This window comes from Heterocephalus glaber, unplaced genomic scaffold, assembly GCF_053883595.1.
Source record: "Heterocephalus glaber isolate CG9 unplaced genomic scaffold, H.glaber_assembly_v1.0 deba00001457, whole genome shotgun sequence".
Lineage (NCBI taxonomy): Eukaryota > Metazoa > Chordata > Mammalia > Rodentia > Bathyergidae > Heterocephalus > Heterocephalus glaber.
The window spans coordinates 46,913,191-46,926,465 of record NW_028258305.1 but is presented as its reverse complement, the minus strand read 5'-3'; positions in this window follow the sequence as shown (position 1 = coordinate 46,926,465).

Here is a 13,275-nt window from a genome sequence, read left to right as displayed (position 1 = left end):
AAATTGAAGAAGAGATTAGAACTACTTTCCACTTCTTTCAAGATCTGTGCATCTTTTTCCTGTCTTTCAGGCAGACCACATAACCCCTAGGCACTACCCCTGTGTGCTGTTAAACAGCCAAACTGGCTGCAAGATCAAGGGCCCGGGGCAAAACATACCCTTTAAAGGCCTGCTTCCAGCGACCTCTCAGCCATACCGGCCAAGATCTGAGGATAATGCCTAGAACATATATGGAGGATCCAGTGAGGAGGAGATTAGATCTTGTTTACGTCCATCAGGATCCTTCTAGCACCTTCCACAGCCTCCCTGGCGCCTACCCTGTGTATCACACACGCTTCTTTCCGCCTGACAGGTCTTTCCCGTGTCTCCCAACTCCTCTCTCTGTGCTCATGGCCATGGCACACGGCCTCGAAGCCAGAACGTATCTCTGAGGTACCTGGAATTCCTAAGGTATGTCCTCAAGCATGAGTGCTCTGAGAGCCTATTTAGATGGAGAGCCATACGGGCAAGGGGCACTGAGCACCGACTTTCAGACCTCACACGGGAAGCCCCCTAGCCTGCCAGAAGGCGAGACGCCCTCTACTAACTTCCCTGCATTGCTGGCCTAGCCAACAAGTTCCCAGGCACATGCACATGTATGCACATAGGCAGCACAGGTGCATACACACGCATGTGCACACGCACACACACACACACACACACACATGAGCTGATCCTGGAGCTGCATTAGTGGGCCTCATGGAGTTTTCCTAGCTGCTAATCCCATGGTTTGCTGCCTCCTCAGGGGCTCCACAAATGACCCCATGGGCCCAAGGGTAAGCCTCCTGACCCTGGGACTCACCCTCGGTGCATCTCTGAAAATAGACCAGATCCTGCAAAGGGCCAAGACTCCTCTGGGAGACAAGGGCTCCACTGCCAGGGTTCCCAGCCAGAGTCCCTGGTACCACGCCACTGTGGCCGTCCTCCCATTCATCCCAGCTGGTAGCATCACGGCTAACAGCATCACGGAGAAGCTTAGAGTGGGAGGGAGAAGATTCCAGGCCTCTCCTAATCACTGTGGCTGCCCCCTTAAAAATGCCAAATCAATACTATAAAAACACATGAGCCAAGTGTGCTGTTCCTAGGCCCTGCAGGTCTCGGGTCCTCAGACGCCCTGGGTCTCGGGGGCATGGGGCTCCTGCTGGGCACGTGTGTGGCTCTTTCTCTCTCCTTGTTGGCCAGGGGTTCTTGGGGACCTTGCAGACTCAGCCCAGAACCCCCCTCACCCCCGCCCATGCCCAGAGGACGTCAGTGAGTGTGGGCAGAACCTAATTGCCTGACAAGTTCAGATTTGCATCTTTGATCTGCAAACCTGACAGTGCTGGCTGGTAGAGAGAACATGAGATTCCAGGGCAGAGAGACTTGAGCTTTGTGTGACCTTGGACAGGAGACACACACACACACACACACACACACACACGCACACACACACGCACACACAGCCCACTGCTCCAGGCCAAGCCCTGTGGCCTGGGAAAGCAGGGGAGGTGTACCCAGCTCCCATGAGAACTCACGAGGGGCTTAGACTTGTGCACAAATGCGTGGCCTGCACTTGACAGCCATTCCCCTTCCTTCGAGGATTCGCTGAGCCCAGTGATAGGGGTCCCAGTCTGTTTCAGGCATGGGAGCCTGATTACTGGCAGAGCAGGCGCTTTGTGCGTGTCCTGATCCTTACATTTGCCCTATTCAATAGCGTCAGCAGCACCAGCACCAGCACCAGCACCTCTTTACAGACCAAGAGAATGAGGCTTTTGGGGACCCGTGCCTACCCTCCTAGCTGGGCCACCACGCTGCCTTGAGTTCAGCATAAGAAAGGAAACCTACCAAAGAACATTCTTCCATTCACTTGGAATGGCTCGCGCATTCCTACTAAGGAGCTAGAGAGGTGGCCTGGGCCCCTAAGGTCACACTCTGTGGGTACAGAGGAGCCAGCGCCTCCAGGCCTGCTGGGGGAGCTCTGGGAGACCTGGCAGAGGAGGCGCTGCCCTGTCACGTCTGGGCAGCCCAGCCTGCCAGGGAGCTTGGACAATGATTAACCAGGAGCGGGCAGGCCGGTGCAGGCCAGGGTGGCACTGCAGCCGGCAGTGAGCTCACCCCTTGCACAATGGCCCCTGTGCCTGCCTGCCTGGCTGGGGCCTCCCTGGGGCCAGAGGACAGCCTGGTGGATGCAACAGCCAGATTCTGCACTGTGCCAGCATTCCTGCACTTTGTGGGACCAGCCTCGCTGGAGGCATCCCTCACCGTGTCACCGAGCCCACTCGGCAGGCTCCAGCACAGAGCTCAGCCCAGGCTGGCCTGCAGGAAGCAGGTGTCACTCAGCCTTGCTTTAGGCCTCTCGGACCGAGCCTGGCAGCTGGCCCTCCACACCCCACTGCCCTGAGGCCAGTCTGTGCTGAGTCCCGTCTCTGGACTGTTCCAGGCGTGTGCATCCCACATCCCAGCCCACAGGCCCCTTCCCTGACAGCACCCCAGTGCCTGTGGGCCCAGCCCACGAGGCAGCAGCCGTGCTGAACTCTCGCTCAGACTCACTGTTGGCTCCACGCCGCCCGCGCGACGTGCTGGGCCTCTTATTTGTTTGTTGCACGGAGCACGAAAGTCTTTTGTTCTGGGTAAACTCTGTGCCTTTCCAGGTCTGGCTCTGAGGCTTCAGAAGCTGGGAGTCCAGCCTCACAGGCTGCTGTGTGGTGGGGGTGTTTTCTGTGAAGACGGCGCAGGGCGCCACAGCCAGGGTTGTGGGTCTTGTCCCACTCACGAACCGGGTCCCCAAGACTCTATAGGAGCTGCTCCCTGCTGGTCAGGCTGGGGGGCTAGCTGATCCGAAGGACCCCTTGGCCTGGCTGGGTGGCCCCCAGAGAGCCCAGGAGTCTGGGTGCCTAGGCCCAACCCCAGGGACATGTCACCCTAAAAAAGGGCAGAGCTGTCCCAAGAGATTGCGTCCTATTTTTGTAATAGAATTCTATTTGTAATAGAATATTTGTAATAGAATTCTATTATAGAATTCTATATGTAATAGAATTCTAAATAATATTTGTAATAGAATAATAATAATAATAATAATAGAATATTTGTAATAGAATTCTATTTGTAATAGAATTCTATTTCTAAGGCCCACTTGGCCTTAGGTACCCCAAATTCTGCACCATATTCTTGGGGCAACACATCCGGTTTACTCCTCTGAAACCCAGACATGGAAGATCTGGGTCTTCTGGCTGCCCCAGACCCTCTCTTTGCAGGATGCTGAGGCCTGGCTTCCCCCTACCCCTGGCTCCTCACTCCCTTGTGCTCACCGAGGCCTCCGAGGCCTAAGCCTGGGATGGAGAGAAGAGAGGATCAAGCCCCGGGGTGGGGAGCCAGACGCACGGACGCACTGCAGAGGCCGGCACTGGCTGTGGCCGCCACGAGTTCCCAGGAGGCGCTTTCTGAATAGCGGGCCTGGTCAAAGAAGTTACGTGGACTCATTTATCACATGGACCTCGCAGGGAACCAGTGGAGAAGCCTGTGAAGCAGCTCACTGCATGGCCACAATTTTAGAGATGGGGAAATGAAGTATGGAGAAGTTAGCGACCTGCCCGAAGGTGCACAGGTGCTAGGCAGGTGTTATTGCCTAATGTGGGGTGCGCCCAGCCTCCCGCAGCCCCGACTTCCTCCCGCCATGTTGGGCATGGCCCGGGAGAAGACTCGGGCCTGAGCTCAGAGTGACCAGAGGAGGTTTAGGAGAACTCCGTCCCCGAGACCACTGTCGTCATGAAATACAGCCAGAGCCGCCAGCCAATAACGGCGACAGAGCCGGGGGGAGCAGGGGTCCAAACCCCCCTTTAGCGCCCACCCCAGTGGCTTTCAGGAGGCAGCTCAGGTCTAGGCTTCCTGCCGGGGCAATCCAGGCTCTGGGGCAACACTGCAGGTGAGGGCTCAGTGGCTGAAACCCTGCCAGCCTCTGGCCCTCGGGTCCTTCAGTCAGATGCCCTCTGCTGATGTTGTCCTTCCAAAAACAAACACTCGATTGGATGTTTCTCCACTGAGTCACCGTTCAGTTTGCCTTCTCTCAGGAGATCAACCCTCTGGGCTTTGCAGCTTCGCAGTCTGACCACAGCCATGCATCACCCTCGAGGACAGGCCCTGGAGCCTCTCCTGTTTCTCACCCCCAGAGGGGCGCAGTCAGGCCCCCACGGAGGGCCAGGGCCGGGCCAGGTCCTCAGTTATCTCACATCGTGCCCTTGAGGGGTGGGAGTCTCAGTCTCTCCGTTGCCCTGAGGGTCCCCTCTTCTCCCGGGAGCCTGGCCTGACCTCAAGCCCTCACCCCCCACCCCCAGCCCAGTCTACAGGCCGAGCTCATGATGCCTGCTCAGGGCTGATTCAGCCACGTTGCTTCACAGGAAGCTGGGCAGGCAGAGACAGCCTTCTTCGGTGACCTGAGTGTGACCAGCTGGCTGGTGAAGCCAGATGGCCTTGCCCCTGACAGGAACGGCTGAGTAGACTTCAGCCTTCATAGAGAGGAAGCCGTGGGAGAGCCAGGGCCAAGGGCCACCCCGACCTGCCCTGACTCACTGAGTGCCAGCGGGACCACGCCACCTCCGAAGCCTCTTCCCAGAGAACCCGGCCCTCCCGTCGGCGTGGACCTCTGCTCACCCCATGAGCACAGGAAGCACACGTCAGCTCGGCACCCAGCCGGGCCTCTCTCCACCTGCAGAGTGGGCTTCAGGAGGCTACACACGGAGTTAGGGTTCCTCGTTCCAGCCAAAGCGTCTTCCATCTCAGACCCCGTGTGTGAAGCAGGTCTTCCCCCCACAGCTCCCAGCAGCCCCTGCAGCCCAGACCTGGAGAGACCCCAAGCCCCAGGGGCTCCAGGGAAAGCTGGGGGGATAGGGCAGCAGAGCCCCAGGGGCAGGTCCGGGAGCCTAGCATGCCCCGTGTTCAGGATGGGGGAAGCAGAGGAATCAAAGGGCAGCTGCTGAGAAAGTCCTGTGACTGGGGTACCAGGCCCGAGCTCTGCGGTGGGCCGGCGAGGAGGAAGGCACAGGACAGCTGTGGCCTCGAGGAGACGCCGCGTGGTGGGGGACACACTCTCTGGCTGTGCTGTCACCCCAGCAGTACCTCGCCCTCACAGGAAGTCGCCCTGGAGCCTGAACGAATGGTGGGAAGGCCGCTTGGAGACAGGGCTCGGTGGGTGCTTCCCAGCATGGTCCCTGACTCACAGGAGCCGGACTCCCGTCATCACAGCCAGCTGTGGCCCTCGAGGTAGCTGCTGCGGGGAACCTGCTCGCCAAAGCCACATCCAGAGGCTGGGCTCCAGGCCTCCGTTCCACCTCCCACCGACTCAGCGTCCGCCCGATCTTGCTTTCCACTTGCTCAGTTCTGTGCTCTGTTCCCAGGGGACAGTGTCCCCCCGCCACGGGCCAGCCGGAGCGAGGCCTCTCCCTGACAAAGGCCTCCCTGCTGCTCCAGGGGCGCTCCGGACACTCCCATCAGCTTAGAGTTCCGCTCGCACTTCCCAAAGCCCTGCGGCTTGCTGTGTCCTCCGGGCAGGACCGGGGGTCTCTAGCAGCCAGGTGCCCTCTCAGGTTGGAGGGAGGCTGGGCACACAGTTGGCTCTCAGCAGGGCCTCGGGGAGAGACTGGACCCCAGCCGGAGCCCCGGGATTCCGAGCAAGGCCCTGGTCTCAGCCACTGACCCAGCAGGAGGCCACCATGCCTTCTTCCAGGCAGTCGCTGGCTGCCTTTCTCTGCCCTCCGGAGCCGGCTGCTGTTCTGCGATCAGTAGCTGGGGTAAAGGGAGGAGGTGGTCTCAGCCGAAGGCCACCGTCGTGCCGGGAGCGGTGCCCTGCTTCTTCCCCAAGGGGACACTGTCTTCCCGTGGGCTCCGTGTTGGGAGTCCAAGCTGATGGGTCTCTAGACAGCACCTTTGCAGCAGAAAGAGCACCAGGCTGGGGAAGGGGAAGATGGAAGATCAGGGCCCCCCCAACTGGAGAACCGGTCCTTTGCCCTGAACCTCGGTTTTGAGTGTGTGGGCCTCAGGATCCTCGCAACTGCTGTGCGACCTCCTGAAGTCCCCATGGCCAGAGAGACACGGGGGCCTCCTGTGCCCTAAGTAGTCCCCTGAGGCAGTCGGCGTGCGTCTGCCCTGGTGCCCACAGGAGCTGCTGTAATGAAGTGTGGAAGCCAGACAGTTCTGGGTTCAAAGCCTGCTGTGCCTCTTACCGTCCATTGTGCAGTTCTCTGAATTTGATCTACAGTGAGAACTCTGAGGCCCCCAAGTGGGGAGCAAAGCAGCAGAGTCTCAGGGTGAGGCCTCAGCTCTATGCTCTTCCCTGAGGATCTGGCCGAAGGCCCAGTGGTCGGAGAGCCTGGCTCACAGCAGGCCGATGGGCCGGCTCCTCTGCAGGGGAGGCTGCTGCACTGCGGTGCAGGCTGGGACCACATGGCCGCCAGGGGAGAAGCCCCGGGAGGACCAGCCGGCTGCCTCCTGGGTGGCGGCTGGGCCACAGGTCCTGCGCCTTTCATCCCTTTCATCTGCAGGGGCCGGGCCGCCTCCCACACGGTGCCCAGAACGCAGCGGGGCCTCCCTGCTGGAGGCTGCAGGGGCAGCACTGGGCTTTCACAGGGCCTCTCGCACTCCCTGAGCCCCTCACCCTGTCAGGGGTGTTTATACACTGGGGTGGGGGCGGGCGGCCCCGGGGGAGCGGAGAGGGCACAGGAGGGCAACACGCTTGCACGCACAGGGTGCAGGACGAGCGCACGCACAGGGTGCAGGACGAGCCCCCGCACCCTGGCTACCGTCCGGCTGCCTGCGGGAGGACTGGGCTGTTCCCGTCTCCGTGACCACGCCCCTGCCGGGCTGGACCTGCCCAGGTGGTGCTGTTTCTAACACTTGCAGAGATTCTCACGTGCCCTGCAGGCCTGGGGTCCCTAGGCCCTAGGCAGAGTGGGTGGGAAAGACGGCTCAGAGGTGCACGGCCTCGGCCTGAGGGACCGAGGTTCACGAACTCCTCCTCGCCCTCCAGGGCCCGAGCAACTTTTCCCAACCACCTGCCTGCTGGGTGTGGACTGGCGCCTCCAGCCAGGAGCCACCGTGCATGCCTGGTGGGAAGTATCCTCCGGCCCCAGCAATCTGGGCCCCAGGACCTCCCGAGAAGGGCGAGTATGGAGCTCACACCCCAAATCCCCAGGCTGCAGAGGCCCGTGGGCCAATCCTGGCCTGGAGCTCAGGCCACCCTCCAAGACTCTAGCAGGACCTGAGTCGCCCAAGCCACCCCTGTGGGGTCAGTGGCTCCTTCCCCCACAGCCCTGGGCAGGGGGAGCAGGGCAGGGATCAACCTTCACCTTCCTGCATTCTTGTCAATCACTCCAAGCACACAGCCCCCAAGGCGGACTCTGGAGAGAACCTGGGAGACCCGGCACGTAGCCCAGTGTGGCTCTGAGGCTCACTGAGTCCCGTGGGATGGGCGTGCATGCCCCAGGCACTGTGGGCAAGTGACCCCGGGTGCCTGCCTGGCATCCCAGGCTGTGTCTTCCCGGGCCCTCTTTCTTTGGCTCTTCAAGTTCCTTGCCCAGTTCGGGCATGGGGGCCTGGGGCAGACAAGAGCGAGAGCAGGAAATGAAGGACCAGTGGATGGAGCATGCGCCTCTCTCCGCCCCTTCCCTCCCAGCCCAGGGCCTGGCTGGCTGGCAGTGCCCAGGTGTTTCTCATTAAGGGTTTTACTTTGGATTCTCAGGCTCTGGCGGAGGAAGGCTGCAGGCACCCTAATCCTCTGCCCATCCTAGGCAGAGTCAGGTTACCAGGCAGGGGCTGTCCTCTCCCCCGACCCCTGGACTGACTTCCAGCCCCCAGGAGGCCACCCAGCCGCCAGAGGCTGCCCACTGCCCCCGCCTGCCCGACCCATGCACTTCCTGTTAGCAGTGAGCTCGCATTTGTAGCCCCTGCCACTTTCCATGGTGTAAATCTCCACCCTGGCCAACTCCAAACCACCAAGGTGAAGCCACAGAGCCCAGGGTACGGGCAGTGGACCCCTGACCTGGGACGTGGCCTCCTCCTCCGCTGGCTGGCGTCCCTGCAGACCCAGCCTCACTGCTTTGCCACCCCAGCCAGACACTGCAGCGAGCCTTCCTGCAGCCGAGGGCCCTCTCTCGGGTGCCACCTGGCCAGCCCTTGCAGGGTCCCTCGCGAGGCCTCCTTCTCCAGGCAGACTCCCCGACTAACCGAGGGAGGAGCCCTACAGCCCTGCCCCGGGCTTCTCTCTAGTTTGACGACCCATGTGTGGCCTTGCCACGGAACTGAGGGCTTGTTCGGGCCCGGACCTTGTCCCTGTTCATGTCTGGGTCCCAAGCCCTGACCCAGAAGTGACTCAATGATGCACTCGGGTTGTGCTCGGGGTGCAGAGCCCGCGAGGAGCCCCTCAGCAGGCCTGGTGCTTGCTGCTGTCTTGCCATGCTCCCCCCGGAGGGCAAGGTGTGGCTGCCGGCTCCTGGATCTGGGACATTCGGTTAGGTGACACTTGCCTGCTTGCTAGGATGCAAGGTACATCGCTGCCTGGGCCAGAGGGTGGGTGGGAGCCCCCGGGCTTGTGTGCTTGTGACCAGGCTGCCCTGCAGGCACCGCAGCATCATAGGCTGGTGTCGCAGCACCCTGGGACTGCGGCTGGAGGAGCTGCCCCTCGCCTGTCCATGGAGGTCCCATGGCCAGAACCAGCGAGCAGGCTGCATGTAGCCGGGAAGTGGCAAAGACCAGGTCTGCAGGTCGGCCTGGGGGCTGCAGGAAGCAACATCTGGGTCTCCATTTGCTCATCTGCAGAACAAGGACAGTGACACCCACCTTTCAGGGTTGGTGTGACCCTAAGAATGTGGCCACTGTTTATGGCGTGTTTGCAAAGTGCACACAGTGAAATGCTCGTTCATGAACATTATTTTTATTTTATGCCCCACAGCCCTGGCTATGAGGTCAGACCTGCTAGCCCCATTTCACAGATGAGGAAACAGGTTCTGAGGAGTTGCCAAGTCAGGCGGATCTCACTCCAAAGCTCCGTGTCCTACCATTCCACTTCCTGTCCCCAAGACAGGGGAGGTATGTGCAGGACCAGGCAAAGGCCAGGCATGTTGATGGCAAAGGCCAGGTGATGGTTATTCGTAATTATCTAGACTCTGCTGGGCAGCAATTAGTGGGAGGCTGCATCTTCTAAAATCTTTCAAAGCCTCATCTGAACCTGAAGGCGGGCAGCAGCGTCATGGGTTCTTGAGTGCAGACTGAGGCCTGGGCAGATGGAAGGTGTTGCCTTGGCCCCTCGGGTCTGGGGGCAGCAGGGCTGGGTCCGGGATGGGCAGCAGGTTGCCTCCCCAGCCTCCACCCCAGCCCCGGGAGAAACTGCCTCATCGTGGGGTGCAGGTGAGGGTGGGTTGGGGAGACAGGGCTGAAAGGGGGCTGCCTGCGGCCCCAAGAGATGGGGCTGAGCGCCCTGGGGCCCTGCTCGGCAAAGGAGTCCCATGAGCCCAGGTCACTGCTGCAGCAGTGCACACCTGAGGGACATCCGCGGTGCCCTGCCACATGCTGGCCGAGTACCCTGTGAGGGAGCCCTGTGAATTATCACGCCAGGAACTTTTCTAAGGGGGTCAAGCAGTAGCCCATCTAGTATGGCAAAACGGCTTCACTAAATCAGAGGAGTAGGTGGCAGTGCACGCCTATAATCCCAGCACTCTGGAGGTTGAGGCAGGAGGATTGCTGTGAGTTCAAGGCCAGCCTGAACTAACAGTGAGACCTTATCTCAAAAAAAAGGGTAAAACAAAAATAGAGGAATAGGTGAATGTTTTATACATCCTTGAGAACCTTAAGGAAAGCAGAACTCTGCCCAGGCACCTCAGCTGGAATTTAGACTGGCCCAGGCGGCTTCTTCGCTGGGATCCTGGGGCCCGGTGTGGCCCCCATTCCTGGCCCTCCGGCTGCAGCTGTGGGTGCAAGGCTTGGTATCACCAAAGCCCCCCACCTGGGTGTCTGTAGGTCACCACCTTGATGGGGGAATGCGGGAGGTGTGAGAAAGCATTTCCTGTCCTGCCACATCCTGCAGGGGGGACTCTGAGGTCCAGGGGGACAGGGCCTTACAGCATGGGTGACCACCTGGGCCCTGTGTTGTCGCTGGTTCAGCGATGACATCCATCACTTCCTGGAGGCAGCAGCAGGCAGGCGCTGTGTCCCACAACACCCTAATGAGTGTCAGGGCTTTGAGCCCACAGCGCCTCCTCTGAGCCACATGCTGTCCGCCGCTCTGAACTCTGGAGGTGACATGTCTCCTGCAACCTTTGCGTTGGAGGCCTGAACCCAGGGGGTGAAGCAGGCCTCCCGCTGGGTGGCCATGTGGGTGCCAGCTGCCCAGGCTCTGTGCTGGGAAGGGCTGTACAGCCTGGAGTTGAAGACGCCAAGCTGGAAGGTCTCTGAAGTTCTGACTGCCCAGAACAGGGCCACCCCAGGCAGCTCTGAGGCTTCCCGAGGGGGACTCTCACGCGCCCCTGGGGCTGCAGGTCTCAGACTCTCCTGCCTGAGGAGGGAGATCGTAATCCTGCCCTGGGGTCAGAGAGCCAGTGGGGGCCGAAATCCTGCTGTGCAGGTGCCCGGCGACCCTGAGGACAGGGCCTGCGCTAGGCCCCTGAGCCCTTCCCAGCTCAGCCAGAGGCTTCGGGTTGGGCCAGGCCGCCCCATGGAAGTCACAGCCAGGCCGTCTGCCTCGGGCCTGGCCCCGCCTCTTAAGCGAGACCTCTCTTAAGAGGTCACTTGCACCCCCAGCGATGTGGACGCTGCTGCCCGACCCCAAGTCATGGTCTGCATTCAGACAAAATGCAAATGTTTTGAGTTTTGCATCTAGAAATAAGTCTAGCCTTACATCTGAGGAGCTTTGGGGTTTTCTCGTTTTCAGTGACTACCAGAAAAGTGTCTATCTGCACATCAAGGAAAATGGTGAAGCAGTATACCCAACTTAGGGAAGCTCGGCGCAGTGTCCACGTGACAGAAGCCAGACACGAAGGGCTGCATGTAAGGGACCCCATCCATGGGCCTCTGGGGCAGGCCACGCTGTGGGGCAGGGAGATCGGCGTGGAAGGGAGACTACGAAGAGCACAGGGCAGTTTGGGGTGATGGCACTGGTCTGTACCAAAGAGTAGCAATGGATACACAATTGTGTGCATCTATCAAAAATTGTACAAGGGCATAGTCCACTCTATATAACATCCACTTTAGTTCTTACACAAGCGTTTCCTTTCCTGTCCCCTCCTCTGGACCCTCACACACGTTTGAGTTGTTGAAGGACATCTCTGGGGAGTCCCCACACTCCTCTGGGCCGGGCTGGTGCCGTGCCCGAGGAGGGAGCTGGGCCCTCATCCCTGCCTGTCACCGGGAACCGGGCCCTGTTCACACCTCCAGCCCTGCATGCTCAGACCAGGGGCGCCACCACCCCTTCTCAGGGCTCTGGGCGGCTCCAGCCTAATGCTGACCCTCGCGGGGCAATGTGTGAGAGGCTGGGACTTCTGAGGCCTTTCCATGGCTTGTGGGACCATCCCTAGGAAGGGGAACCATCCTCTTTCCTGGCTCCCTGCCTCTTCACCTGCCTCGCATACTCAAGGAAGGAAAGAAGTGGCTCCAAATCCCGGGCAGGTGTGTAGCAGAGACAGAGGTGCAGGCCCAGCTTGTGGCTGATCAGCAGGAATCCAAGGGGGTGGCAAGGTGATTTCTGTGAACCAGCAGTGCTGCAGACTCTCGTGCAAGAACTCCAGCCCTGCCAGCCCTGCGCCTTTCCCTGCTGCCTGCGGGATGGACCTTCGACCGCCTTCCCTGGGGCACCGCCTGATCCAGGCCTGGACACGGCCACAGGGCTCCCTGGCCCCTCCCGGCTGACCAGGCCCCAAGCACCCAGGACAGTGAGCAGTTTGGAGACCAGAGCCTGGCGTGCTCACCCCTCAGGGCCATCAGCACACAAGGGGCCCACACCCACGCTCCAGGGGATGAAAGGGCCAGCTAGAAAGGGCCCCAAATGTGAAAGGCTGTTCCAGGAAAACCTGGGGAAATATTCCTAACTTCTCTCACAATCAAACAAATGAAAATCAATACAACTGCACAATGCCATCTCCACCCTACACCCAGAAGAATCGAGAAAATGGAGCAAATGCTAGGTGTGTCGCCAGGTGTGCCGGTGGCCTCTGGGCCTGGGGCCGTGCAAGGAACTGGTGACCCCAGTGCAGGACACCTGAGAAGAGCATCCCTTCTCCCACGGGAGTGTCTGGAGTCCAGAGGGGTGAGTCCCCACTACAACAGCAGGAAACACGGGGATCAAATGCCCACCTCAAGGGAGGCATAGTCAGGCACTGTCCTTCCGCACAGCTAAGTGCCGCAGCCTTTCCGGCTTGGAGCAAAGCTGTCTGCACTGCCCAGGTGACCGGGTCAGAAGCTGCTGCACAGCCCCATGTGGACGCCTATCCCTGGGTACAAGTTGGTTGTTGCTTTGTGGTGCTGGGGATCAAACTCAGGGGCACCCCACCTCTGAGCTACCTCGCTAGCCCTTTCTTTTTTTCTTTTTTGGTACCAGGGATTGAGCTCGGGTCCTTAGCTTGCGAGGCAGGCGGTAGAACCACTGAGCTAAATCCCCGGCCCTCGCTAGCCCTTTCTATTTCTGGTTTTGAGGCAGTTGCCGGCTGGCCTTGGCCTTGTAAGATTGCTGACACCACCACACGCCCAGCTGGCCGCAGCTGTTTAAAGCATAGGCTTACCTTCACAGGTACATGCATGAAGACCTGCATGGAAACTACACCGAAACCTGCTCAGTGGAGCCGCCTTTGGCCTGAGAACAGGTGGGGAAGAGTATTTGGATCTCATTTCGTACTCTTAAAATGTCATCAGGAAACATCTGGATGGAAGGGTTTGTGGTAAATTTGATTTCCTTCTTTACACTTTTCTCTATTAACAAGAACCAAAGTCAGTATCTTTAAATGTTTCAAAACAAACACGGACTCCTCCACCCTGGGGATAAAGTCCGCGCCCAGGCTGCTTTCCCTCCAGTCTCTCCGGCTCCTGGCCCAGAGCCCTGGGGCGCTGTAGCCCCATCAGCGGGGACTCACCCGCGCCTGCCTGCATCACTCCAGGCACCCAGCCCTCACCTGTCCCTGCCCGGCCAGCTCCTGGACCCAGGTCCCCCTCGGCCAGGCCGGCACCCCATGCGGTCGTCATGGCCTCTCCACTCCCGGGGAGCAGGACAGGCCGTGCAGAACCGTG